The sequence below is a fragment of the Ornithorhynchus anatinus genome, chromosome 21, assembly GCF_004115215.2.
Source record: "Ornithorhynchus anatinus isolate Pmale09 chromosome 21, mOrnAna1.pri.v4, whole genome shotgun sequence".
Classification (NCBI taxonomy): domain Eukaryota; kingdom Metazoa; phylum Chordata; class Mammalia; order Monotremata; family Ornithorhynchidae; genus Ornithorhynchus; species Ornithorhynchus anatinus.
Genome location: NC_041748.1, coordinates 22,034,115 through 22,058,758, shown reverse-complemented (window position 1 = coordinate 22,058,758; position 24,644 = coordinate 22,034,115). Strand labels below are relative to the sequence as shown.

At 55.8% G+C, this 24,644-nt stretch overlaps 1 protein-coding gene across 5 annotated transcripts in view; it reads left to right on the top strand.

The window, feature by feature from the left end:
• Positions 1–24,644, top strand: part of MTMR3 (myotubularin related protein 3) — a 97,031-nt gene that overhangs the window by 16,047 nt on the left and 56,340 nt on the right. For all 5 annotated transcript variants that reach the window (XM_029049491.2, XM_029049495.2, XM_029049494.2 and 2 more), the window contains exon 2: positions 3,970–4,092. The gene's annotated coding sequence lies outside the window, so the exon portion shown is untranslated. The remainder of the gene's footprint in view (positions 1–3,969; positions 4,093–24,644) is intronic.

Sequence of the window (24,644 nt, the reverse complement as noted above, 5' to 3'; positions counted from 1 at the left end):
ACGCGGGTCCTTCTGACTCCCGGACCCGGGCGCAGGAGGTGACGATGAGAAGCAGCCTGGCCTGGCGGATAGAGCATTTGCCTGGGAGTCAGCGCTTAGTGCCCTGCACAGAGGAACAAATACCATAATCCCCGCCGTCCCATCCCCCTCCAAAAAAATAAATAAAGCCCGTGCCTCGGTTTCTGGTGGGCACGAGCGCAAACTACGCGCCGTTTCCTTCTCTGAACCGGCGGGAATATGGGGCCGAATCACCCTCCCGGCCCCCCACCCCTCGCCGCCTTCCCAGTCGGTGTACTTCCGGTGTTCGCTTCCCGCTCTCTCCTGGAATGTTTTGGTCCCTTCACTTTGTTTTTCCCCTCATACTCCCAGTCTCCGTTTCTACGGGTCTTAGGCCATTGTTTGCAGCGCTGGATGTGCTGGTTTTGTAGCCAGAGTAAACTTGGCCTTTGTAAGAAAAGAGGACAGAAAGCACTCATTTTCAAGGAATTTGCGAGCGGCTTTGCCCTCCGCCTCCCGGCCGGCGGGCGGGAGGGGGCGATGGGGGAAGGGAAGGTAAAACCGAGGGAGTGCCGGGACCTGGGAAGAGACAGAGCCTTGATTCTATAAGAGAAGTAATAATAATAATAATAATAATAGCAGTGATAATGATAATGTATGTTTAAGCGCTTACCAGGTGCCAGGCACTGTACTAGGCGTTGGGATGGATTCCAGATGATCAGGATGGACCCTGTCCCACATGAGGCTCCCGGACTAGAAGGGAGATGAGGCATCGGATCCCCATTTTTACCGGCGAGGAAACCGAGGCCCTGGGAAGTGAAGCCACACAGCAGGCGAATGGCGGAGCTGGAATAAGAACCCAGGTCCCCTGACTCCCAGGTCAGAGCTCTTTCCACCAGACCACGCAGCTTCCAGGAGGCCTTCCCAGATTAAGCCCCCCCCCGCCTTCCTCTTCTCCCACTCCCTTCTGCGTCGCCCTGACTGGCTCCCTTTGCTCTTCCCTCCTCTCAGCCCCACACCTCTTAGGTCCATAGCTCCAATTTTATTTATTTCTCCTGATGTCCGTGCACCTCCCCCGCCAGACTGTAGTCTCTCGTGGGCAGGGAATGTGTCTGTTTATTGTTGTAGTGTACCCTCCCAAGTGCTTAGTACAGTGCCCTGCACACAGTAAGCGCTCAGTAAGTAGGCTAGAGTGAATAATGAAAAGGTACAATGAGAGGACTGGAGGGATCTGGGAAAAAAGAGAAGTTTGGTTCTAGAGCCTATTGCTCCAACCCTCCTCCCCAGAAGGCTGCGGTTTGAAAAGGGTCTCCCTGTGGGCAGTCAGTCAATCAGGGGTATTTATTGAGCACTTCCTGAGTGCAGAGCTCTGTACTGAGTGCTTGGGGGAGTCCAGTACAACAGAGTTGGCAGATACATTCCCTGCCCACAAGGAGCTTGCAGGTCTAGAGGGGGAGACAGACATTAAAATAATTAAAGAATTCTGGGTGTGAGCGTTAGTGCTGTGGGGCCGAGGGAGGGGTGAGTAAAGGGGGCGAGGGGGACCCAGAGGAGCGGGAGAAGAGGAAAGGAGGGCTTGGGGGGGGAAGGCCTCTTGGAGGAGATGGGCTTTTAATGGGCAGTTAGGGAGCGCTTGGAACAGCGTTTGGCACCAAGTAAATGCTTAACAAAGACCCCATTTGTTGTTATTACAGAAGGGGGACTGGGAGGGCATAAGCGTAAGCTCACTGTGGGCAGGGAATGTGTCTGTTAGATTGTTCTGCTGTACTCTCCTAACCAGTACCGCTCAGTACAGTGCCCTGTCCCCGGTAAGCGCTCGATAAATACAACCGACTGAGACACGTGTTTGTACCTCTATTAAGTGGTCGTTACCGTGTCGCTTGAGGAGAGGCCGTGGGCCCTATTTCTGCCTCTGCCCTTGGCCACCTGTGCCCCTGTGCTTCTCCTCGGAGAAGCAGCATGGCGGCGGAGATAGAGCCCGGGCCTGGGAGTCAGAAGGTCGTGGGTTCTAATCCCGCCTCCGCCACCCGTGTGCCTGGGCAAGTCACTTCACTTTCCCTCGTCTGGAAAATGGGGATCGAGACCGTGAGCCCCTCAAGGGACAGGGACTGCGTCCGACTCGATTTGCCTGTATCCGTCCCAGCGCTTAGTACCGCGCCTGGCACATAGTGAGCGCTTAATAAATTCCATCATTATTATTATTAACTTGGGCAAGTCACCTAACCCCTCCGGGCCTCAGCTTCCTCATCTGTAAAGCGGGGAGAGGCTCCCCGCTCTCTTCACCTCTTGGCTTGGGAGATCCCGGGGGACGGGGATTGGGTGCGACGCTATCACCATCCACCTCCCCCCCAGAGCCTCACGTGTTTTCCAACACCAAGCAGCCTTTTTGGTAAAACCAGGCTTATTATCGTGAGGTTTAGAAGCTAATACCGAGGGAGGGAGAAGAATTTCCAGCTCTAATATCTGTAAAGAAATAAATCGAACCAAACCTCTCTCTTTTCCCAGATGCCCTCTCTTCCTCATTGCACCTCTCTGGGAATCAGCGTGGCCTGGTGGAAAGAGCCCTGACCCGGGAGTCAGAGGACTTGGGTTCTTATCTCGGCTCCTCGACCTGCCTGCTGTGTGACCCCGGGCAAGCCAAGTCACTTCCCTGTGGCTCAGTTTCCTCATCTGTAAAAGGGGGATCCGATACCCGATGTCCCTTCTGCTTAGACCGAGAGCCCCATTTGGGACAGAGGCCATCCTGATCATCTGGAATCTATCTCAGTGCACAGAACAGTACATAATAAGGGCTCAACAAACACTATATTGCTGTTATTATTAATAGTAATGATCATTTCTCTTATAGACACAAGCCCCCACCTCTTCCCAGAGCCCTCCACTCCCTTCATGCCGGGGGAGTGGATAGTTACTCCACTTCCCATTTCGGGATCGGGTTGAGGAACGCTGTCTGAGAGCAGGGGCCGTGTCTTTTGAAATCCCCAAGGAGCCGAGCTCAGGGCTCGGCCCGCGGGTGCTCGCTGAGCACCGTCGACGGAGAGAAGAGCGCTCGGATCGGAGGGAAAGTGGTTTTGTTTATCCTAACTCTGAACTCATCCACCTCGAAAGGCAGGAGAAAATGAATTCAGGGCAATTTCCTCTGAAATGTTCATTTTTCGAAGGGGCCCTGTGAGACGTTCAAAGAGTGCATTCCTGCAGAATATGGGTTTTCTGGTCAGCAGACCCCAACAATAACAATAATGATGATGACTGTGGTATTTTTTAAGCGTTTACTGTGTGCCAGGCATTATATCAAGCACTGGGATAGATACAAGTAACTGGACAGTCTCTGTCCCGCGCAGGGTTCACGGTCTTAATCCCCATTTTCCAGATGGGGTACCTGAGGCCCAGAGAAGAGAAGTGACTTACCCAAGATCAAACAACAGAAAAGTGGCAGAGCCGGGATTCGAACTCAGGTCCTTCCGACTCCCAGGGCCCAGCTCTGTCCGCTGATCCACGCTGCGTGTTGTGGGGGTTTTGGGATAAAAAGACATCTTGCTTAGAAATTCCCTCAGTGCACTAAGTAGTTCATTCCCTTGACCTTTCAGGGGATCCTTGAAGTACAAATTCTCTAGATCGTGGAGGGCAGGGAATGCGTCCCTTTGTTGTTATATTGTCCTCTCCCCAAGTGTTCAGTCCCGTGCTCTGTACACTGTAAGCGCTCAATAAATACAATTAACCGACTGACTGGATTCTTACTGTTGGCGCTCGCTTTCTCCCTCACATTTCTGCGTTCAAGGGAGGGGAATGTGGTCCGATTCCGTTATGAAAGCATCAAAGCCAATGGCGCTGCGTCTGGGAAAAGTTCAAGCACTTACTCTGATTATTTTCTGGGTCCCGTCTCGGTGGTCCCGGGAGTTTTGCCGTGAACAAGGCGGGCCTTTGTGGTCGGCCGGCCCTTCTGACGAAGCCGCCCTCTTTGTCTCCGTGCAGCCAACTGTCCGTCTCCATTAGAGGACGCTCCACCGCCGAGCGATGCTGGGCCTATCCAACCGGGAGAGAAGTCCCCCGCTCCTGTTGGGAACGAGATTCCAGACTGGCCCGCTCTCTCTCAAGGTAAACGTTTCGGGGTCGCCGTCGCCCCGCTCACCGCCGGCGTGGCCGTGGCGTCCGGCGTGGGGATTATCGAGTGGGTCGTCCGGTGGTGTCCGATACGGTAGCCGGTTTGCCTTCGGGCCGCCCGCTGGAGTCCCGGCCGATCCCTCGGGACTCCGGGGAGGGGTATCGCACGCCTCCATTCGGCCGTTTTTATTGAGTCCGCTTGGGAGAGGACAGTCTCTAACAACAGAACAGACACGTTCCTGTCCACAGCGAGCTCACAGTCTGGAGGAGAGACAGACAAAAGTATAGATAAATACATTTCAGATATATGTGTACCATGGGGATGGAAGGGATTGAAGGAGCAAATCAGAGCGGCGCAGAAGGGAGAGGGAGAAGAGGAGAGGAGGGCGCAGACAGGGAAGGCTTCTTGGAGGAGATGCGCCTTCAATAAGGCTTTGAAGTGGGGGAGAGCAATCATCGTGTGATGGCGAGGCGCTCGGTCGGGCCCCAGCGTCTCTGCTCTCGGCAAATCTCCCGAGATGGGATGGGCGGCAGAAAGCTGGGCATCTCAAACCGGGGGCCCCCAGGGACAATTCCATCAGAAGGCGTAGGGAAGCAGCACGGCCTAGCGGATGGAGCCCGGGCCCGCGGGTCAGAAGGACCCGGGGTTTTAATCCCGGCTCTGCCACTTGTCTGCCGTGTGGGCCTTGGCAGATCACATCACCTCTGCGGGCTTCGGTCCTCTCATCCGGGCAATGGGGATCACGGCCGAAAGCCCCGTACGGGACGGGGACCGCCTCCAACCTGATTGACTCGTATCTAGCCCGGTGTCCAGCGCCTGGCTCATAGTGAGCGCTTAACAGATACCATTGAAAAAAAAAGGGGGCTCCCATGGGCCGGATTCTCCTTTTGAGTTGAACCAGCTGGGTGGAAGATCAGCTTTTCGAGGCTGAGAGGATTCTGCTTCCCTCAGATTCAAAAAAGAACAGATCCCTAACAAAGCATCTAAAGTTTTGTGTCCGGCCTGGGGGGAGATGCGAAGAGCCTAGCTCAGGCCCGGCCTGGAGCGGGCGAGCGAGCGGGAGTCAGGCGGGAGTCGGCCCGAGAGTTGCCTGAGACCCACCGGATTCCAGAGGCGCCCAACAGGTCTGAACCCAGACCTGAAGGGTGGGGACCCGCTCCGCCCACCCGTCCCTGCCCTCCCCACAACCACCCCGCCCCGCCCCGGCATCCGGATATTCGTGTCGCTCCATGGAGCAGCGAGGCCTAGTGGAAAGAGCCCGGGAGGCAGGCGGAAGCAGCGTGGCGAACCGGAGAGAACGGGGACCTGGGAGTCAGAAGGTTGGGGGTTCTAATAATAATAATCTTGGTATTTGTTAATCGCCTACTATGTGCAGAGCACCGTTCTAAGCGCTGGGGTAGATACAGGGTCATCAGGTTGTCCCACGTGAGGCTCTCGGTCTTCATCCCCATTTTACAGATGAGGTACAGAGACCCAGAGAAGTCAAGTGACCTGCCCACAGTCACACAGCTGACAGGTGGCAGAACCGGAATTCGAACCCATGACCTCCGACTCCCAAGCCCGGGCTCTTGGCACTGAGCCACACTGCTTCCCGTCGCGGCTCTGCCACTGGTCTGCTGTGTGACCTTGGGCCAGTCACTTTACTTCTCCAGGCCTCAGTTCCCTCATCAGTAAAATGGGGATTGGGACCGTGAGCCCCATTTGGGACAGGGACTGTGTCCAACTCGATTTGCTTGTATCTCTTCCAGCGCTTAGTACAGTGCTCTGCACATAGTAAGTGCTTAACAAATACCATCATTATTCTTATTATTAAGCCACTTCATCTCCCTGGGCCTCTGGTTCCCTCATCTATAAAAGGGGGATTAAGTGTGTGGGTCCCATGTGGGACAGGGACTGTGTCCAACCTGCTAAACCTGTACCTACCCCGGTGCTTAGAACAGAGCTCAGCACAAGGAAGCGCTTAAACAAGTACCACAATAATAATAACGATAATAGTAATAATGATTATGATTACCTCGGGGTTCATCCCCGCGTCCTCTTCCCCAGCTCTCGGCCTTCTTCCCCCAGGCTTGGGGTGCCAGGGCCTCTCCGAGGGGCGCGGAAGCCAACGCCGGCCCTCAGGCTCATACTTGTCAGCTGTGTGACTCTGGGCAAGTCACAGCCTCTCTGGGCCTCGGTTCCCTCATCTGTGAAATGGGGATTAAGACTGTGAGCCCCACGGGAGACACCCCGATCGCCTTATATCTACCCCAGTGCTTAGAAAAGTGCTTGGCACATAGTAAGCGCTTAACGGATACCATCATCATCACTGTGGTTATTACTAGCACTGTTAGGGACCGCTCTTCAGCCCCTACTAGGAGCTACTGTGCTCGGCGCTGGGGTCGAGAGCGGAGAATCGGAGCAGACACGGTCACTTTTCACTGCTTCGGAAGCTGAGCCCCCCGGATCCCCACCTTCCGAGCGCCGGCTAGACGCCCGCCCGCGGCCGTTAACAGATTCCCGAGAAGATCCCCGAGGCTCCCCGGGGACCGGACACCCAGGTGGGGGGAGACACACCCCCCCCCCCCATCTGCATTATTCATCCCGCTCGCTCACGGGGCCTCCCCCCCCCCCCCCGGCCTCGCCAACGTCGTGGCCGGAGCCGGAGAGAGCGCAGCCCCGAAATGGAGGTTTCCGCCGCCCTCGCCACTCGGCCCCCGGTCTCCCGACGAGCCGGACGGGAGGCGGGACGGGAGCGGGGCCCCGGGATCGGGCCGGGAGCCGGCCAGCTGCTGACTCACCGGGGAGTAATGATAGCCGCTCGCTGGGGAAGGGCCTAGGCCCCAGCTCCGATTTCAAAGCTCCGTGCCACGATTGCATCAGGGAGAGGCCGCCAAGAAATCAAGCATGAGGTCAGTCCTGCCCCCTCCCCGCCCCCGGAACAATGGCACGGGGAGAACTCCACTTGGAACCGAGGACGCTCCGAACGACCACCCCCCCGCCGCCGCCAGAACCTCCCCCTTTTCCACACGAGAATCACGAAGGCTTCGACGCAAGGCTCAGACGTTGGCGGGGCGACAGGGGCTCGGGATGGAGCACACGGATAAGGGGAGCCGTGTGACCGAGAGGCTTGGATTAACCCAAGAAGCCCAACGCGGGATCGGTTTTCTTAGAGCTGAGGGAGTGCATTTAGCCCAGGAGTAAGCAAACATATCATGTTCACGTCAGACAGTGCAGCTCCTGTTTCAGGCTCCAACGGCCTGAGGGGAACCGAAGTAAACTCGCCGCCTCCCCGGCCCCCCCCCCCCCGAGCACGCACACACTCACCACATTCGGCAGCAAAGAATCCATCAGGCCTGGCAACCCACTTCGCTGCACGTTTCAAGAACGGAAAATCCAACGGCAAAGCCGGGCACCCATCCGCTAGCCCCCGATTCGCCTGTTCTCCGGGCGGGTTGCCCCGATAATGATAATTGTGGTTTTTGTTGGGCGCTCGCTACGTACTAAGCACCGAGGTGGTCAAGCGGAGGGGGCGGTCACAGTCCCTGTCCCGCGTGGGGGCTCGCAGTCTCAATCCCCGTTTTACCGATGAGGGAACTGGAGGCCCAGAGAAGTAAAGTGACTTGTCCAGGGTCACCCGGGAGACACATCCTGTCTCTGGCCCGGAACGTCCTCTTTCCTCGTATCAAATAATTCTTCCCCCCGGACTTCAAAGTCTTATTGAAGGCCCATCTCCTCCGAGGAGCCTTCCCTGACTGAGCCCTCCTCTTCTCCCACTCCCTTCTGCGTCACCCCGACTTGCCCGCCTCACTCATTCTCCTTCCCAGCCCCACAGCGTATATTTGTATACCTGTAATTTGTTTCTTTTTGTATATTAATGTCCATCTCCCCGTCTAGACGGTGAGCTCGTCGTGGACAGGGAACGTGTCGGTTTATTGTCGTATCGTCCTCTCCCCAGCGCTTCGTACAGTGCTGTGCACACAGTAAGCACTCAATAGATGCGATCGAACGAATGAACGAAGGAGACGAGCGGTGGAGGCGGGATTAGAACTCAGGTCCTTCTGACTCCCAGGCCCCGGATCTATCCTCTAGGCCACGCTGCTTCTCCGATGGGAGGCGGGGAAGACAGATCTTCTGGGCGTTGGGAGCCGGGGCCGGGAAAGGGCCGGGGAGTGTGTCGCGGCATATTTTTGACTCACGTTCTGGCCGGGGGCCCTATGAAGCGGCTCCTTATGCCTCTATTTTGTGCGGGATTTTCCGGGAGAGAGGAAGGAAACCGCGCTGGGGTTGGGAAAACTTTGTTTGTCGTCGAGGAGGTCGGCCAGAGAGACCGCCGGAGTGGTCTTCAGCCACAGATGCTTGTCGAGAAGTGTGGTCTGGGGGGGCTGGGGGACTGGGTTCTAATCCCGGCTCCGTCGCTTAGACGAGTCAGTTTCCTCATCCGTAAAATGGAGGTTCAATGTCTACGTCTCCTCCCTGCCCTCCACCGCCCCGTCCCCCTCTTCCATTTTAGGCCGTGAGCCTCACGCGGGGCAGGGACTGTGTCCGACCCGACCGTCGCGTATCTACACCAGCATCTACTGCGGTGCTTGGCAGGTAGTAGGCTCGTTGTGGGCGGGGCGGCACCTTTGCGCAGCGCTGTGCGCATAGTAGATTAGAGTAGATTTGGCTTTGCTGTCCGTCTCCCCCGTTTCGGCTGTGAGCCCGTCGTTGGGCAGGGATTGTCTCTGTTGCCGAATTGTCCATTCCAAGCGCTTAGTACAGTGCTGCGCACATAGGAAGCACTCGATAAATACTATCGAATGAATGAATAGTAAGCGCACAATAAATCCCATTGATCGATTGCTCGTAAGCGCTTAACTAATGCCGTAGTGATTTATTTTCGGAGCCACCTGTTGCAGGGAGGAGAGGAGGGGCAGCACGGAGGGATTTTTGATCCCCGGGGTGCTAGGTCTGCACAGGAAGCTGATTGATTAATTATGGTACTTGTTAAGCGCTTACTGGGTGCCAAGCACTGTTCTAAGCGCCGGGGTAGATACAAGTTAATCAGGTCGGACACAGTCCCCGTCCCACATGGGGCTCATACTCTTAATCCCCATTTTCCAGATGAGGGAACTGAGGCCCAGGGATGTGAAGTGACTTGCCCAGGGTCACACAGCAGATATAGGGCGGAGGCAGGGTTAGAACTCAGATCCTTCTGACTCCCAGGCCTCTGCCCTATCCACTAAGCCACGCCGCGCCCTCTTTTCCTCTCGGATCTCCCCTTGGCCTTTCCGAATCGTAGAAGCAGCGAGGCCAAGCGGGTAGAGCCCGGGCGTGGGAGTCATCAGGACCTGGCCTCTAATCCCGGCTCATTCGCTTGTCAGCTGTGTGACCTTGGGCAAGTCACTTTACTTCGCTGGGCCCCAGTTCCCCCATATGGAAAATGGGGTTGAAGACCGTGAGCCCCACGTGGGACAGGGACTGAGTCCTACCCTGATTAGCTCGGATCTGCCCCAGCGCTTAGAACAGTGTCTGGCACATAGCGCTTAATAAATGCCATCTGTCAAACTGTCCGTCTGGGAAAGCTGGCATCTATATACTGAGCAACTGAGAGTGTTCTCAGAGTGTTCTTCGTTCCCGTTCCCTCTGGGGCACATGGAGAGATACTCCCAGGTTAGTTCTGAAACAACTGGGCTTCAAATCCTGCGTTTTAAACCGTCCTCTGTGTCTCTCGTCCCTTTCTCATTCATTCAGTAGTATTTAGTGAGCGCTTAGTATGTGCAGAGCACTGTACTAAGCGCCTGGAATGTACAATCCGGCAACAGACAGAGACGATCCCTGCCCAATGACGGGCTTACAGTCTGATCGCAAACAAGTCAGACGGCTTTCCCTCCCGAAGCCCGAGTTGGCGACATTTTGCGTTCTAATCTCCCGTGTCTGCCGAGTGACCTCGGCCAAGTCACTCTGCTTCTCTGGGCCTCGGCTGCTTCCTCTGTAAAATGGGGATTAAGACTCTGAGCCCCATGTGGGAGAGGGACTCGGTCCAACCCGATGACCTCGTAGCCACCCCGGGGCTCGGTACGGGGCCTGGCCCGTAGTAAGCGCTTCACAGATACCACCGATTTCTTGCGCCAGAGCCCGCGCCTTTTCTTCCCGACCTCGATCTGCTTTCCCCTCCCTTTGATGAGAGCACGGCATTTTGGGGCCCTGGCGCCCAAATCCGCCCCGTCCTGCTTGAAAATCCAGCTCAGATGAGGAGGAGCCAGATGCTCTTCCTTCTCCTTCCCCCCCGGGCGAACTTGGATGAGTCAGTAGTTTATATTAAAGATTATACAGCAGAAACCCGAGGCTGCATTCCTGAGGAGGCAACACGGAGTTCACGCGGAGGATATTATCCTGCCCCTAGGGGGTTGAAAGATCCTTTTTTTTTCTTTTATGGCACTTTTTAAGCGCTTACTATGTGCCAGGCACGGGTACTAAGCGCTGGGGTGGATGGAAGCTAAGCAGGTTGGACACAGCCCACGTCCGCCGTATCATAGTCTCGATCCCTATTTTACGGACGAGGCCCAGAGAAACCAACGGACTTGCCCAAGGTGGGACGGCGGAAAAGTGTGGGAATGGGGAGCTACTGCGAAACGGGGGGAAAGCGGATCCCTAAAAATAATAATCATGATAATAATGGTATTAAGTGCTTATTATATGTCAAGCCCCGTTCTAAGGGCCGGGGTAGATCCAAGCTGATCAGATTGGACACAGTCCCTGTCCCACATGGGGCTCACAGCCTTCATCCCCATTTGACAGATGAGGGAACTGAGGCCCAGAGAAGTGAAGTGACTTGCCCAAGGTCACCCAGCAGACCAGTGGCGGAGCCGGGATGAGAACCCAGGTCGTTACGACTGCCAGGCCCGGGCTCCATCGGCTAGGCCACGCAGCTTCCCGGACCCCCCCGGGATCCCTGGGAGAGCCCCCGGGCGGCTCGCCGGAGCCAGGGCGTTCCCGGGAATCTGTAAACCGGGTCAGCCTCCGCGATGAGATGGGAAGCTCCCGGCGGGCAGGGACGGCGGCCTGATCTCTTCCCTCTTCCCGACCGTGTCCCGACGGCCTCGTCCGGCACCCCACCCGCGGGCCTCACCAGACTTTGCCGTCGAGGCCTCAGTGTCCTCATCTGTAAAACGGAGATTCCGATCCCCGGTCTCCCTCCCCCTGAGACTAGGAGCCCGGGGGGGGGGCGCAGGGACGGCGCTCAACCTGGTGGTCCCACATTCGTTCCACGCCCAGCACAGCGCTCGGCACGGAGAAGGCGCTTAACAAATCCTATCACGGGGACCGGGGCGGGACGTCCGGTCCCACCCGAGAGATCCACGTCCACCATCCCCGAATGGGGCGGAGCAGGAGCCCGGTCCTGCGGGGAAACGGCCGGGATCCTCCGGGAAGTTTTCCTGGCTCAGTACAGCGCATCGCTCCCAGAAGGAGCGCCGGAAATTCCACCGCCACAAGACCGCTCTTCACTCTCGCGTATCAAAGGTCACTTAGATACCTTCGGCAGAGTCGCATCCCAAGCGGCACGGTGTAGTGGACGGAGCTCGGGTCTGGGAGTGAGACGGTCAAGGCTCTACCACCGGTCTGCTGGGCAAGTCACGTCACTTCTCTGGGCCTCACTCAGTTCCCTCATCTGGGAAATGGGGATCGAGACTGTGAGCCCCACGTGCGACAGGGACCGAGTCCAACCCGACTTGCTTGTCCCCATCCCACAGAGTAAGCGCTTAACAGATAGAATTGTTATTATTATTATCAGAATCAAGCCGGACTGCCTCGCCGACCGACTGTTCAGTCATTTTGCTTTCCCGTCGAAGCTGGCTCGTTGCCACCAGTTAGTTATCCGACATTATCCGACAGTGACTCTCCCCCGCCTTCAAAGCCCTATCGGAGGCCCGTCTCCTCCGAGAGGCCTTCCCTGACTAAGCCCTCTTCCTTTTCTTCCACTCCCTTCTGCGTCACCCCGACTTGCTCCCTTTATTCATCCCCCCTCCCGGCCCACAGCGCTTAATGTCCGTATCTGTCATTTATTTATATTAATGTCTGTCTTCCTTCTAGACTGTAAGCTCACCGTGGGCCGGGATCGGGTCTGCACTTAGTACAGAGCTCTGCACACAGTAAGCGCTCAATAAATACAACTGACTGACTGATGGTTGTGAGCACAGGCCGGCCTGGGGCAAAGTGCTATCCTCGCGGGGGATTTTTGCATTTCATTCCTGTTGCTTCTCGTGGGAGAAGATGGCACTTTTTGGGCTCTCTCCGACTCTCTTTTCTTCCTTTTTTTAATCTCCTCTTTGACCCCGCCTGCGGTTTGGCGAAAATAGGGAAGGATTCCGCGCTTATTCCCTATTTTACAGGGAAGGTAAATGAGGCACAGAGTTTTCTGCAGATTCGCATTTCCTCCTGCCATTAGGACATCTGCCTCAAACTGAGACGTGTCCAAAACAGAATTCCTCAACTTCCCATCCGGGCCCTGTCTTCCCCCCGACTTTGGCCCCAGCTGCCGGAGACACTCTGAAGCCGTCTTCGTATCGGGGTCTCTTATTGCCCCCAAGGGCTGGGGTCCGGGTGGGGCTGGAAGGGTCCCGAAGGAGCGAGGTAAAGGAGGGAAGCAAGCCAAGCAGGGAAGCAGGACCTCTGTCTCTGAGTGACCTGGATTTGATGGAACTGGGTCGTTACTCTAATTGAGCTCAGAGAGTACATTTTAATCTCGAGCGGTCCGGAGATCGGAGCAGTTTGCCCCGGACTGTAAGTTCCAGAAAGATACAAAATAAGAATGGGTGGCAAAATACATCAGACAGACAAGTCATTGGCTCGCAAATCATTTGTTTCCCGTGGAGCTCTTTTTTTTTTCTTCCTGCCCAGCTGGTGTATTGAAGTGCTCTGCACTTGAATGCCAGAATTCATCTGGGTAAATATTTCAAGGTGTTTCAGCCCTTTTCATACTTGAAAACTTGCTAACGCTGAAAGAGAGAGATAAGGCTTCGCCATCCTGGCCTGCTGGGCTCATTGCCAGGTTTCTTCAGGGCTCATGGGAAAACGTTGAAACGTTTTCGTCCTTTTTTCTAATGGTATTTATTAGGCGCTCACCATGTCCCGGGCACTGTTCTAAACACTGCAGTAGATAACAAGCTAATCAGGTTGGACACAGTCCCTGTCCCACATGGGGCTCACGGTCTTGATCTCCATTTTACAGATGAGGGAACTGAGGCCCGGAGAAATGAAGTGACTTGCCCAGGGTCACACGGCAGACATATGGCAGAGGCGGGATTAGAACCCACATCCTCAGACGCCCAGGCCCGGGCTCCTTCCACTAGGCCGTGCTGAAGTGACTTGCCCAAAGCCACACGCAGCAGACAAGTGGTGGGGTCGGGACTAGAACCCAAGTCCTTCTGACTCTCAGGGCCCCGGGCCCTATCCACTGGACCGCTCTGCTTCTCTTTGTTCTCCGCTCGTCAGATCAGAACGAGAACCTACGTTTTGCCTTCTCTTAATTACATTTTGGGCAACCCCCCGAAGCACGACACAGTGAGCCCCGAATGAAAATCTTGAGTTGGCCAGAGTTCCCACTGTGCTGTTTAGCAATTTCCGGGGTCTCGAGGCTTTTCACTCGGTCAGTCGTATTTATCGAGCGCTTACTGTGTCCAGAGCACTGTACTGAGCGTACGGGAGAGTACGACACACGGCCGACCCGTTCCCCGCTCCAAACGGATCTTACAGTCTAGTGGGAGCGACAGACGTGAATATAAATAAATAATTTATAGCATTTAAAAGTATGTTCATAAGGGCTCAGTACAGTGCCCTGCACAAAGTAGGTGCTCAATAAGTGCCACTGATCGATTGATTACCTCCGGGGGATCTCTGACTCCCGATTTTGAGGGGTAACGGTCGTGGCAGGTTAGAAATGTTCGGAGAACCTGGGTTCGACCTCGCCAACGAGCGTCGAGGCCCCTCTTCCCCCTCCGCCCCCCGAGAGGTGATTAAAGGAGAACTTTGCGTGACTCCTTACCCCGTCCATCGTCGTCACCATCATCATCACCGTCTGCGACCTCGACCAAAGTAAAATTCGCAGCCCACCCCCTTCCTCCACCTCCCCGTCTTTTTAGGGTTTTTTTCCTAATAGTTTATGTGAAACGCTTTGTACGTTTGGATGAAGCACTGCTCTCAGCGCTGGATCCAAGTTAAATCAGGTTGGACACAGCCCACGTCCAACGCGGGGCTCACTTTTCAAGTAGGAGGTGTCGAATCCCCATTTTACAGGTGAGAAGCAGCGTGGCCTAGTGGATAGAGCCCAGGCTTGTCAGAAGGATCTGGGTCCTAATCGCCCGACTCCGTCCACTAGGTATGTGTCGGTGAAAAGGGCTTCCCGTATTTAGAAACGTAACATCGATGAAACCACGGAGCCCTAGGAAGAAGCGGGATTCCTCCGGCCAGAATCCTAGGGCCGGAAGAGTCCCGCGGGGGGGGAAAAAGTGTCCGGAGGCTTTCCATCAAGGCCCCAACGTCCCACTGGTTCTTAACCTTCTTCGAAACTGACGGATCCCGAGTTTCTTGGCTTAACTCTCTCAAATACCTTAGGCGCCACTTGTCTTCTAAGAGGCTCCTAGGGCTTTTAGTCATTCAGTCAGTCAGTCATACTTCCTGAGCACTTACCGCGTGCAGAGCACTGATCTAAGCACTTGGGAGAGGACAGCATAGCAGTAGAAGAGACACATTCTCTCCCCACAGTGAGCTTACAGTCCGCAGATATAACGGTTATATTTCCTGCCCACAACTAGCTTACGAGTGGTCGCGACTGCTCTATCCTGACGGTAAAATGGAGGAAAGCACGGAAGCCTTAATGGCCGATTATCCGTTTTTAAAATAACGACGATCCTTTGGGATTCTGAAGGTAAGGGAGGCTTGGTTAAAGAAGGAGCACGTCGCTACTTGTCAGGGCTCATCTTTTCTGTGCAGAATTTAATGGAAACGTCTGCAGAGAAGGCGCCTCCCTCCCCACCATAGCCTCCTCCTGTCTCCTCCCTCCCCGCTTCCTCTTCTTCTTCATTCTCCTCCCTTTTCCCCTTCCCAACAACAGGTCAAATCTCTGAATCCCCCCCCTTCCCAACACCAAGAGTGGGTTTATGCAGGGTGAAAGCCTTGAATTTTTGCTCCCCATTTGCTCGACCTGTCAAGGGATGGCGGGGCTGAGCACTTCTGGCGACAGCTAATCCGTTCTTAACGAAACATCATTTTCTGCTTCCTCACCTTTATTTTTTATCTTTTTTTATGGTATTTGTTAAGTGCTTACTATGTGCCAGGCGCTGTACTGAGCGCTGAGGAAGACACCACCTAATCCGGTTCACAGTCTTAATACCCATTTTATGGATGAGGGGACTAAGGTACAGAGAAGTGCTTACTAGGTGCCAGGCACTGTACTGAGCGCTGAAGAAGACACCAGCTAATCCGGTTCACAGTCTTAATACCCATTTTATGGATGAGGGAACTAAGGTACAGAGAAGTGAAATGACTTACCCAAAGTCACGCAGCGGACAGGTGCTGGAGGTGGGATTCGCACACAGATCTTTCTGCCTCCCAGGCCCGGGCTCTTTTCACTCCGCCAAGCTGCTGCTTTATTCGCACGAAGTTTAAAACCCGTGGGCCACAAACGGAGCTGTTTTCAGGTCCTTCAGTTTGTAGCACGGCTCTAAGATGGCTTGGCTCTTCCCGGTCATTCACTTGCCTTGATCTTTTGGAAGCAGAAAAAATTGAGGGAAGTTTTCAAGATATAAAGTTAAACTCGACGCCCCACTGTTACCTTAGGTTTTTGTCCTGGGGGTTGAAAGAAAGGTATTCTCGGGCGTTAATTCATCTCGTCTGGGGCTGCCGCCGGGCCCCTTTTTGACGCCGGGAAAGGATTTTTGGAAGAAGTCTGGACCTTGTCTGGGGCTTGGACCGCGTCTCATCTGCCTGATTTTATTAACGTAACTAAATAATCTCCTGTGAATTGACACCTCATCGTGGCAGGCGAGTTTGCGTTCGCTGCTGAAGCTTAGAGCCGGGCCATATAGGGTTACCCGTATTAGAAAGGTCTAAGCCGAAGCGTCGAAGTCTACGAGTCGGAACCGACTCGACGGCATTCGAAGAAGAAACAGAAATAGTCTCGAGGGTTCGGTTGAACGTGGACCCCGGCCTACGCCTTTCGGTATCGGGCCTATATAAAGAGTCTTCAACGGGGACTCTCCGACTTGGGACGTTTTGAGCTGGGGTCCTCATCGGCGGTATTTATTGAGCGCTTACCGTGTGCAGAGGACCGTACTGAGCGCTTGGGAGAGGGCAGTCGAAGAGAGTCGGCACACAGCGAGCCTGCGGTCTCGAGGGGCCCGTAGGACGTCGCTAAACGTAGCTGCCGATCGAGCTTTGCGGAACGTCCATGGTGAATTTCCCACACAGGCCTCCTTTTCGCCACTGACCCGGGGGCTGCGGGGGAAGGCGAGGCCAATCCGTGGCACCTGCGGGGAAACCTCTCAGGGGTACTCATCGAGCCCTTCCCGCGCAGAGCCCTGGACTGAGCGCACGGGAGAGAGCAGTACGACGGGGTCGGGAGACGCGTTCTCTGCCCACAGGGAGCTTCCAGTTTCCGGGGGGGGGGAGGCAGACGTTCAGGTAGATTCAGGAAATGGTAGAACAGGAGGAGGGAAATAGAGTAACAATTGCTACGGCCGGGAAGCGATTTAAAAAGCCTCCGTGGGGCGGAAGGGAGAAGGGTGGCAAGTTTAAAGTGGGGGGTGGGCGGGGAGAGGCCGGGGTGGAGGAGGAGCGAGGCGGCCAGTTGCCCGTTGGCCACCAAACCACTCAACCACCTTGCCTTCTCCCACCACAACCCAGCCCGCACACTACTCCTCTAAAGTTAACGTTCTCACTGTAGCGTCGCTCCCATCCATCTTGTCACCGACCCCTCGCTCACGTGCCGCCTTTGGCCTGGGACGCCCGCCCTCCTCAGATCCGACGGACACTGACTCTGACCCGCTTTCAAAGCCTTCCCGAAGGCCCATCTCCTCCAAGGGGCCTTCCCCGCCTGCGCCCCCTCCTTCCCTCTTCTCCCACTCCCTTCTGCGTCGCCCTGCCCCGCTCCCTGCATTCGCTCCCAGCTCCACAGCACTGACGTCCATATCCGTCGCTTATTGATTTCTGTTAATGTCAGTCTCCCCCTCTAGACCGACGGCTCGGTGTGTCCGGTATATTGTTCTCTTACCCTCTCCCGAGTGCTTAGTGCAGTGTTCTACACACAGTAAGCGCTCAGTGAATGTCATTCACCGACTGGCTGCCTCTCTCTCCTGTCTGCCCGCCCCTTCCGACCCTGGGTCTCCAGTCCTCTCTCTCCGAACCCCCCAGCCCCGGATTAATAAAGTATCTATGTTGAGGGTTGGGGAGGTTTGATAGATGATTGAGATTGGTGCTAGTTTTTGCCATGTCAGTAAAATTATTCCCGATAGAAGGGATGAACCTGCTGCTTCCTGACTCCCCCTTTCCAGAGGGACACAGTAACTAAAATGCATCACCCTGATTTGCTCCCTTTGCTCCTCCCCCCTCTCGGCCCCACAGCACTTCCGTTCGTATCTGTCATTTTACTTATTTGTATGGCTGCCTATCTTCCCCGGCTCTAGACTGTAAACTCTTTGTAAGCAGGGGATGTCACTGTTTGTTGTTGTACTGTACTTTCCCAAGCGCTTAGGACAGTGCTCTGCACCCGGCAAGGGCTCAATAAATACGATTACATCAATGAATGAATAAAGGAATGACCGCTCCTGGTAGTTGAGCCGCCTCTTCACCCTTGAAACTTCGCCCGCGATTGGAGCCTTTCTGTTCTGGGCTGCCTCTAGCCCGCCTCGTTTCCGAGGCCTCTTCTTGCCCCTTTTTTTCCGTCTGTCGTGTGCCGCCTCCCTCTCCTAATCTTCCTGACTCACCTTCTCTTCCCAATTCCTCCAGAGGTGGAAGAGGGACACGGCGGCCGATCTTCCCGGCAGCCCCACCCAGAAACCCGCCTCGGCTGTGGCCCCCCGCCCCTCTCCTCCCTGCCCCCACATTCATTCATTTAAGCATATTTATTGAGCACTTACTGTGTGCAGAGCACTGTATTAAGCACTTGAGTACAATCCAACAATAAACAGACACATTTCCTGTCCACAGCGAGCTTACAGTCCAGAGGTGGGGAGACAGATATTAATAGAAATAAATGGCAGATATGGACATAAGGGCTGAGGGGCCGGGAGGACGAACAGAGAGAGCTCGTCGGGGTGACGCAGAAGGGAGCGGAAGAAGAGGAAAGGGGGGCTTAGATAGGGAAGGCCTCCCGGAGGAGGTGGGCCTTCAATAAGGCTTTGAAAAGGGGGAGAATAATCGTCTGTCGGACACTCTCTCGTCCCTCTCCCGACGGGTCGCTGCAGAGACCTCAGGAGAAGCAGCGTGGCCATTATAGTGGAAGTCACAGGACCTGGGTTCTAATCCACGGTCCTGCTCTGTAACCCTGGAACGGCCCGGAACCTCTCTGGGCCTCAGTTCCCTCCTCTGCAAGATGGGGATTCGATATCTGTCATCTCTCCGCCCCAGTCTGTGAGCCCCATGTGGGACGGGATCATCGCGTACCTGCCCCAGCACTCAGTACAGTGCTCAGCACACGGTGAGGGCTCAGTAGATGCCACGGTCATTGTCATCGTGATGACGGCGATGTTGGCGGTGAGGAGGGCGATGGTGAGGATGACGACGAGGGGGAGGAGGGCAGCCTGCCCTGACTAGGGTTCGTTTTGGCCTGAGGCGGGGAAGGTAGAGTATCCTCCCCCACCCAACGCGTGCAGACTCACATGCGTGCCTGAGGAAGCCTGGTTTTTTTGTTTGTTTTTCATGTTACTTATTAAGCACTTATCATGTGCCAGGCACTGTCCTAAGCGCTGGGGTAGATCCAAGCTAATTCATTCATTCGGTCGAATCTGTTGAGCGCTCACCCCGTGCAGAGGACTACTGATCGCTTGGGAGAGTACAATAGAACGGTTAGGTTGGATACAGCCCCTGTCCCACCTGGGGTTCGCGGCTTTAATCCCCACTTTCCAGATGAGGTACCTGAGGCCCAGTGAAGTGACTCGCCCAAGGTCCCACCGCGGACAAGGGGCGGGATTAGAACCCAGCTCCTTCTGAGTCCCGGGCCTGGGTTTTATTCAATAGGCCACACCGCTTCTCCACGGGCCCCGCCGCCTGTCGGACAGGCCGACTCGGGCGCTCACCAGAAACCGCCCGAGCTGCCCTTCGCGGCTCGCATCTGCTCCCGCGTCCCTCAGACGGTCGGTCGGTTAATTGTTTTCATCGAGCGTTTTTTTTTTTACCGCCAGTCAGTCAGTCGATGGTATTTATCGAGCGCCTCCTGGGAACGGGGCACGGTACCGAGTGTTTGGGAGAGGACGATACAGCGGACTTGGTAGTTAGGTTCCCTGCCCACAAGGGACTTTTGGTCTAAAGGGAGAGACGGGCATTAACCCAAATAAATAAATTATGGCCGAGGACATAAGGACTAAGCACCTGACCCTTTGCCGTTCTAAGGCCGACGTACTCCCTGTACCGAAAGCTCACTTATCTCGATCCCGCAGCCGCCGCCTCGCCCGCGTCCCTCCCCTGGCCCGGACCTCCCTCCCGCGTCGTGGCCGACAGACCGCCGCCCTCCCCACCTTCAGAACCTTCCTGAAATCGCGTCTCGTCCGCGAAGCTTTCGTACTCGGCCCTCGTCGCGCCTACTCCCCGTCCCTTCCCCTTCTTACGCGGATTTGTACCTCGGCTTTGTCGTAGAGCCGCGCGGGCTGGCGGCCGGAGCCCGGGGCCTGGGAGTCACAGGGACCCGGGTTCATATCCCGGCTCTGCCTCTCGTCTGCTGGGTGACCTCGGGCGGATCGCTTCACTCCTTCGGGCCTCGGTGGCCCCATCTCATCTCCCCCGATTAGACTGTCAGCCCGTCAGTGGGCAGGGATCGCCTCTTTCCGTTGCCGAACCGGACATTCCAAGCGCTTGGTACAGTGCTCCGCACATAGTAAGCGCTCAGTAAATACTCCTGAATGAACGAACGAAAAGGGGGGTTAAGAGCACGAGCCCCCAGGAGGGAGGTGGACCGTGCCCAACCCGGATTAGCTGGTGTCTACCGCAGCGCTTAGTACGGTGCCCGGCACATAGTTGCAGATTGTCATTAAAAAAAGGCAGCGGTGCCGGCTGGATTCCGAGCCGGCTACGGGTGGCTGAGAAGCAGCGGGGCTCAGTGGAAAGAGCCCGGGCTTGGGAGCCAGAGGTCACGGGTTCGAATCCCAGCTCGGCCACCTGTCAGCCGTGTGACCGTGGGCGAGTCACTTCACTTCTCTGTGCCTCGGTTCCCTCATCTGTAAAATGGGGATTAACTGGGAGCCTCGCGTGGGACCGCCTGATTACTCAGTATCTCCCCCAGCGCTTAGAACAGTGCTCTGCACGTGGTAAGCGCTTAACAAATACCAACGTTATTATTATGTCGACCCCGTCTCGGTCGCTTTTTGCCGGTTTCGGCGGCGGGGAGGGGGCTTGGGGCCGCTCCCAATCCCACCCGGAGCCAAACGTGGCCCAGCCCCGCCGCTGCTGGCGTGCCCGAAGGTGGTCTGCGCTTCCTCAAACAGTCCGGCCGGTCAGCCGCCGGTCATTCATTCATTCAGTCGTATTTATTGAGCGCTTACTGTGTGCAGAGCACCGTACCGAGCGCTCGGAAAAGTACCATACAACAGTAACCAGTGACACTCCCTGCCCGCAACGCGCTCACGGTCACCTCGATCTGTCAGGCCTCTGGCCAAGCGCTGGAATGTAATAATTGTGGTATTTGTTAAGCGCTTACCATGTGCCGGGCACTGTACTAAGGGCCGGGGTGGATGCAAGGAAATGGGGTTGGGGACAGTCCCTGCCGTTCATTCATTCATTCAGTGGTGTTCATTAAGCACTTACCGTGTGCAGAGTAGAGAAGCAGCGTGTCTCGGTGGAAAGAGCCCAGGCTTGGGAGTCGGAGGTCGTGGGTTCTCATCCAGGTTCTGCCGCTTGCCAGCTGTGTGACTTTGGGCAAGTCACTTCTCTGGGCCTCAGTGCCCTCATCTGTAAAATGGGGATGAAAACCGTGAGCCCCACGTGGGACATCCTGATCAGCTTCTCCCCCCCCCCCCCCCCGGCGCTTAGAACAGTGCTTTGCACATAATAAGTGCTTAACAAATACCACCATTATTATTATTATTACTAAACGCTAGGGAAAGTACAATCCAGCAGTAAAGAGTGACATTCCCTACCCACAATAGGGCTCACAGTGTTGTGGGGGGAGAAAGACATCAACAAAGTAAGTAAAATGATGGATATGGACATAAGTGCCGGGGGGGGGGGGGAGAGCAAAGGGAGCCGGTCAGGGCGAGGCAGAAGGGAGTGGGAGATGAGGAAAAATGGGGCTTAGTCAGGGAAGGCTTCTTGGAGGAGGTGGGCCTTCAGCGAGGCTTTGAAGGGGGTGGGGCGGGGAGTGATCGTCTGTGGGATTTGAGGAGGGAGGGTCTTCCAGGCCAGAGGAAGGACGCGGGCCACGGGTCGGCGGCGAGACGGGGGAGATTGAGGCCCGGTGAGGAGGCGAGCGGCACCAGAGGAGCGGAGCGTGCGGGCCGGGTTGTCGGAGAGAGGTGAAGCGAGGTAGGAGGGGGCGAGGGGATGGACAGCTTTTAAGTCAGCGTTGAGACCCTCCGTGCCTGGCGTCCTGCGAGTGAGGCCGAAATCAACCCCTCTGGTGGAAACAGCGTTCACGCGGTCATATTTATTGAGCGCTTACTCCGTGCAGAACACCGTACCGAGCGCTTGGAACGTCCAGTTCGGCCGCAGACGGAGACCATCCCTGCCCAACGACGGGCTCGCCCTAGTGGCCTCTGCACCGTGCACGGCGTTAAACGCTGCGGTAGATAATCGCTCATCAGGTTGGATACGGTCCTTGTCCCGCACGGGGCTCACGGTTTTCACCCCCATTTTACAGATGAGGGGCAGCGAAGTGACTGGCCCAAGGTCACGCAGCAGACAAGGGGCAGACCCGGGTTTAATAATGTGGGTATTTGTTAAGCGCTTACTATGTGCAGAGCACCGTTGTAAGCGCTGGGGGAGACACAGGGTCATCGGGTCGTCCCACGTGAGGCTCCCACTTAATCCCCGATTTCCAGATGAGGTAACTGAGGCCCAGAGAAGTGAAGCGACTCGCCCACGGTCACACAGCTGACAAGGGGCAGAGCCGGGAGTCGAACCCGTGACCTCTGACTCCGAAGCCCGGGCCCTTTCCACTGAGCCGCGCTGCTTCCCCCGACCTTCTGACTCCCGGGTCCGCGCTCTACCCACTGAGCACAAGGAGCTGAGAGGCCAGAGGGGGAGCTTAAAGTCTAGAAGCGGCATTCTGTCACATTCTCAGTTGGTGGACGTCTGAGAGTGCTCTGGATAACTGAAGAACGGTGCTCCGGTATTTTGCTTAAAAAAAAAAGAAATCTAAATGGACTGCTCTTTTAGGGCTGCTTCAGACGATCCAGTTAACCCCCCAAAAGGGGGGATGGCATTTGTAACGCCTTTACGTTCCTGAACCTGTCTTGTAAAGATTCCCGACCCCCATCCAAGCCCAGAGTGATTCAGAACCAACCTCCGACGCCTGGAATTTCTAAACCAGGAAGTCCGACAGTTGATTTTTGTCCCTTAATCTGATATCTGTCTGCGTACTGACTCTCTCGGGTTTCCTCCGGCCTAGCGGTTTGTTAATTGTGGGAAGTACGTGTGAATTCCTGGCACCACGTGACCCCCTCCGTCCCCCCCAAACACACACATCCCGCCGCCCCGGGGGAATCCCACTTCCCGGCTTTGGTTCCGCGGGCATCTTTCCTTCCTGGGCATTTACGGATGACACGCTCACGGGCCCGCCTCTCCATCATCCTCATTATTATATGATTGATAGTTATAATAATGATCTCTGTCCCCCGCTTACGATGTGCCAAGCATTGTACTAAGGGCTTGGGTGGAGAGAAGATGATCGGGTTGGAGACAGCCCCGTGTCCCCACATGGGGCTCCCAGGCAAGGGACAACAGGTAGGGAATCCCCTTTTTAATAATAATAATAATAATAATAATGTTGGTATTTGTTAAGCGCTTCCTAGGTGCCGAGCACTGTTCTGAGCGCTGGGGTAGATACAGGGTAATCAGGTCGTCCCGCGTGAGGCTCACAGGTAATCCCCGTTTTACAGATGAGGTCACTGAGGCACAGAGAAGTGAAGCGACTCGCCCGCAGTCACCCAGCTGGCAAGTGACAGAGCCGGGATTCGAACTCGTGACCTCTGACTCCCAAGCCCGTGCTCTTTCCACTGAGCCACGCTGCCTCTCTTGAGCCACGCTGTTTAAAACCGAGGCCCGGAGAAGCGACGGGACTCTCTTTCAAGGGACAACGGGTAGGGAATCCCCATTTTAGAGATGAGAAAACCGAGGCCCGGAGAAGTGACGGGACTTTTTCTTTTAATGGTATCTGTCAGGTGCTTACTGTGTGCCAGCCACTCTGCTAGTAATAGTGATTGTCGTATTTGTTGAGCGCTACGTGCCAGGCTACGTGTACTAAGCACTGGGGTGGATACGAGCAAGTCGGATTGGACGCAGTCCCTGTCCCGCTTGGGTCTTAATCCCCATTTTCCAGATGAGGTAAGTGAGGCCCAGAGAAGTGAAGTGACTTGCCCAGGGTCACAGAGCAGACAGGTGGCGGAGCCGGGATTAGAATCCAGGACCTTCTGACGCCCAGGCCCGGCCTCTACCCACTGCGCCATGCTGCTCTTCGGACTGTGAGCTCTGAACTGGGCGGTGGTCGTGGGCAGCAATGTGTCTGTTGTCATACTCTGTTCTCCCGAGCACTGTAGCACAGTGCTTTGCGCACAGTGAGCGCTCAGTAAATAGGAATGAGTGAATGAATGAGCCCTAGGGTAGATACAGGGAGGGACCCAGTCCCTGTCCCACCTGGAGCTCGCAGTCTTAATCCCATTTTACAGACAAGGTAATTGAGGCCCAGGGGAGGGAAGTGACTCGCACGAGGTCCCACAGCAGGCAGGTAGCGGAGTTGGGATGCTCCCGGGCCCGGGCTCTTTCCACCGGGCCACGCTTCTTCTCTGCCGACGCGAATGAACCCGAATTGTCCATTCCAAGCGCTTAGTACAGTGCTGTGCACATAGTAAGCGCTCAGTAAATACGATCGAATAACTGTGGCCTCCTTGGGGACCCGTGGAATTGGTGCAAGCCACGGGCTTGGCCAACGGGTAATTCAAGCAGCCCGGCGTCAGTGGGTCGAACCCGGGCCTGGGAGTCAGAAGGTCGCGGGTTCCAAACCCGGCCAGTCTGCCGTGAGACCTTTGGCGAGTCACTTCGCTTCTCCGAGCCTCGCTCTCCTCGTCGGATAAACGGGGAGATCGGCCCGTGAGTCCCCCCGGGGGACGGGGACCGTGTCCAACCCGATTGCCTTGTATCCGCCCCGGCGCTTAGAACAGCG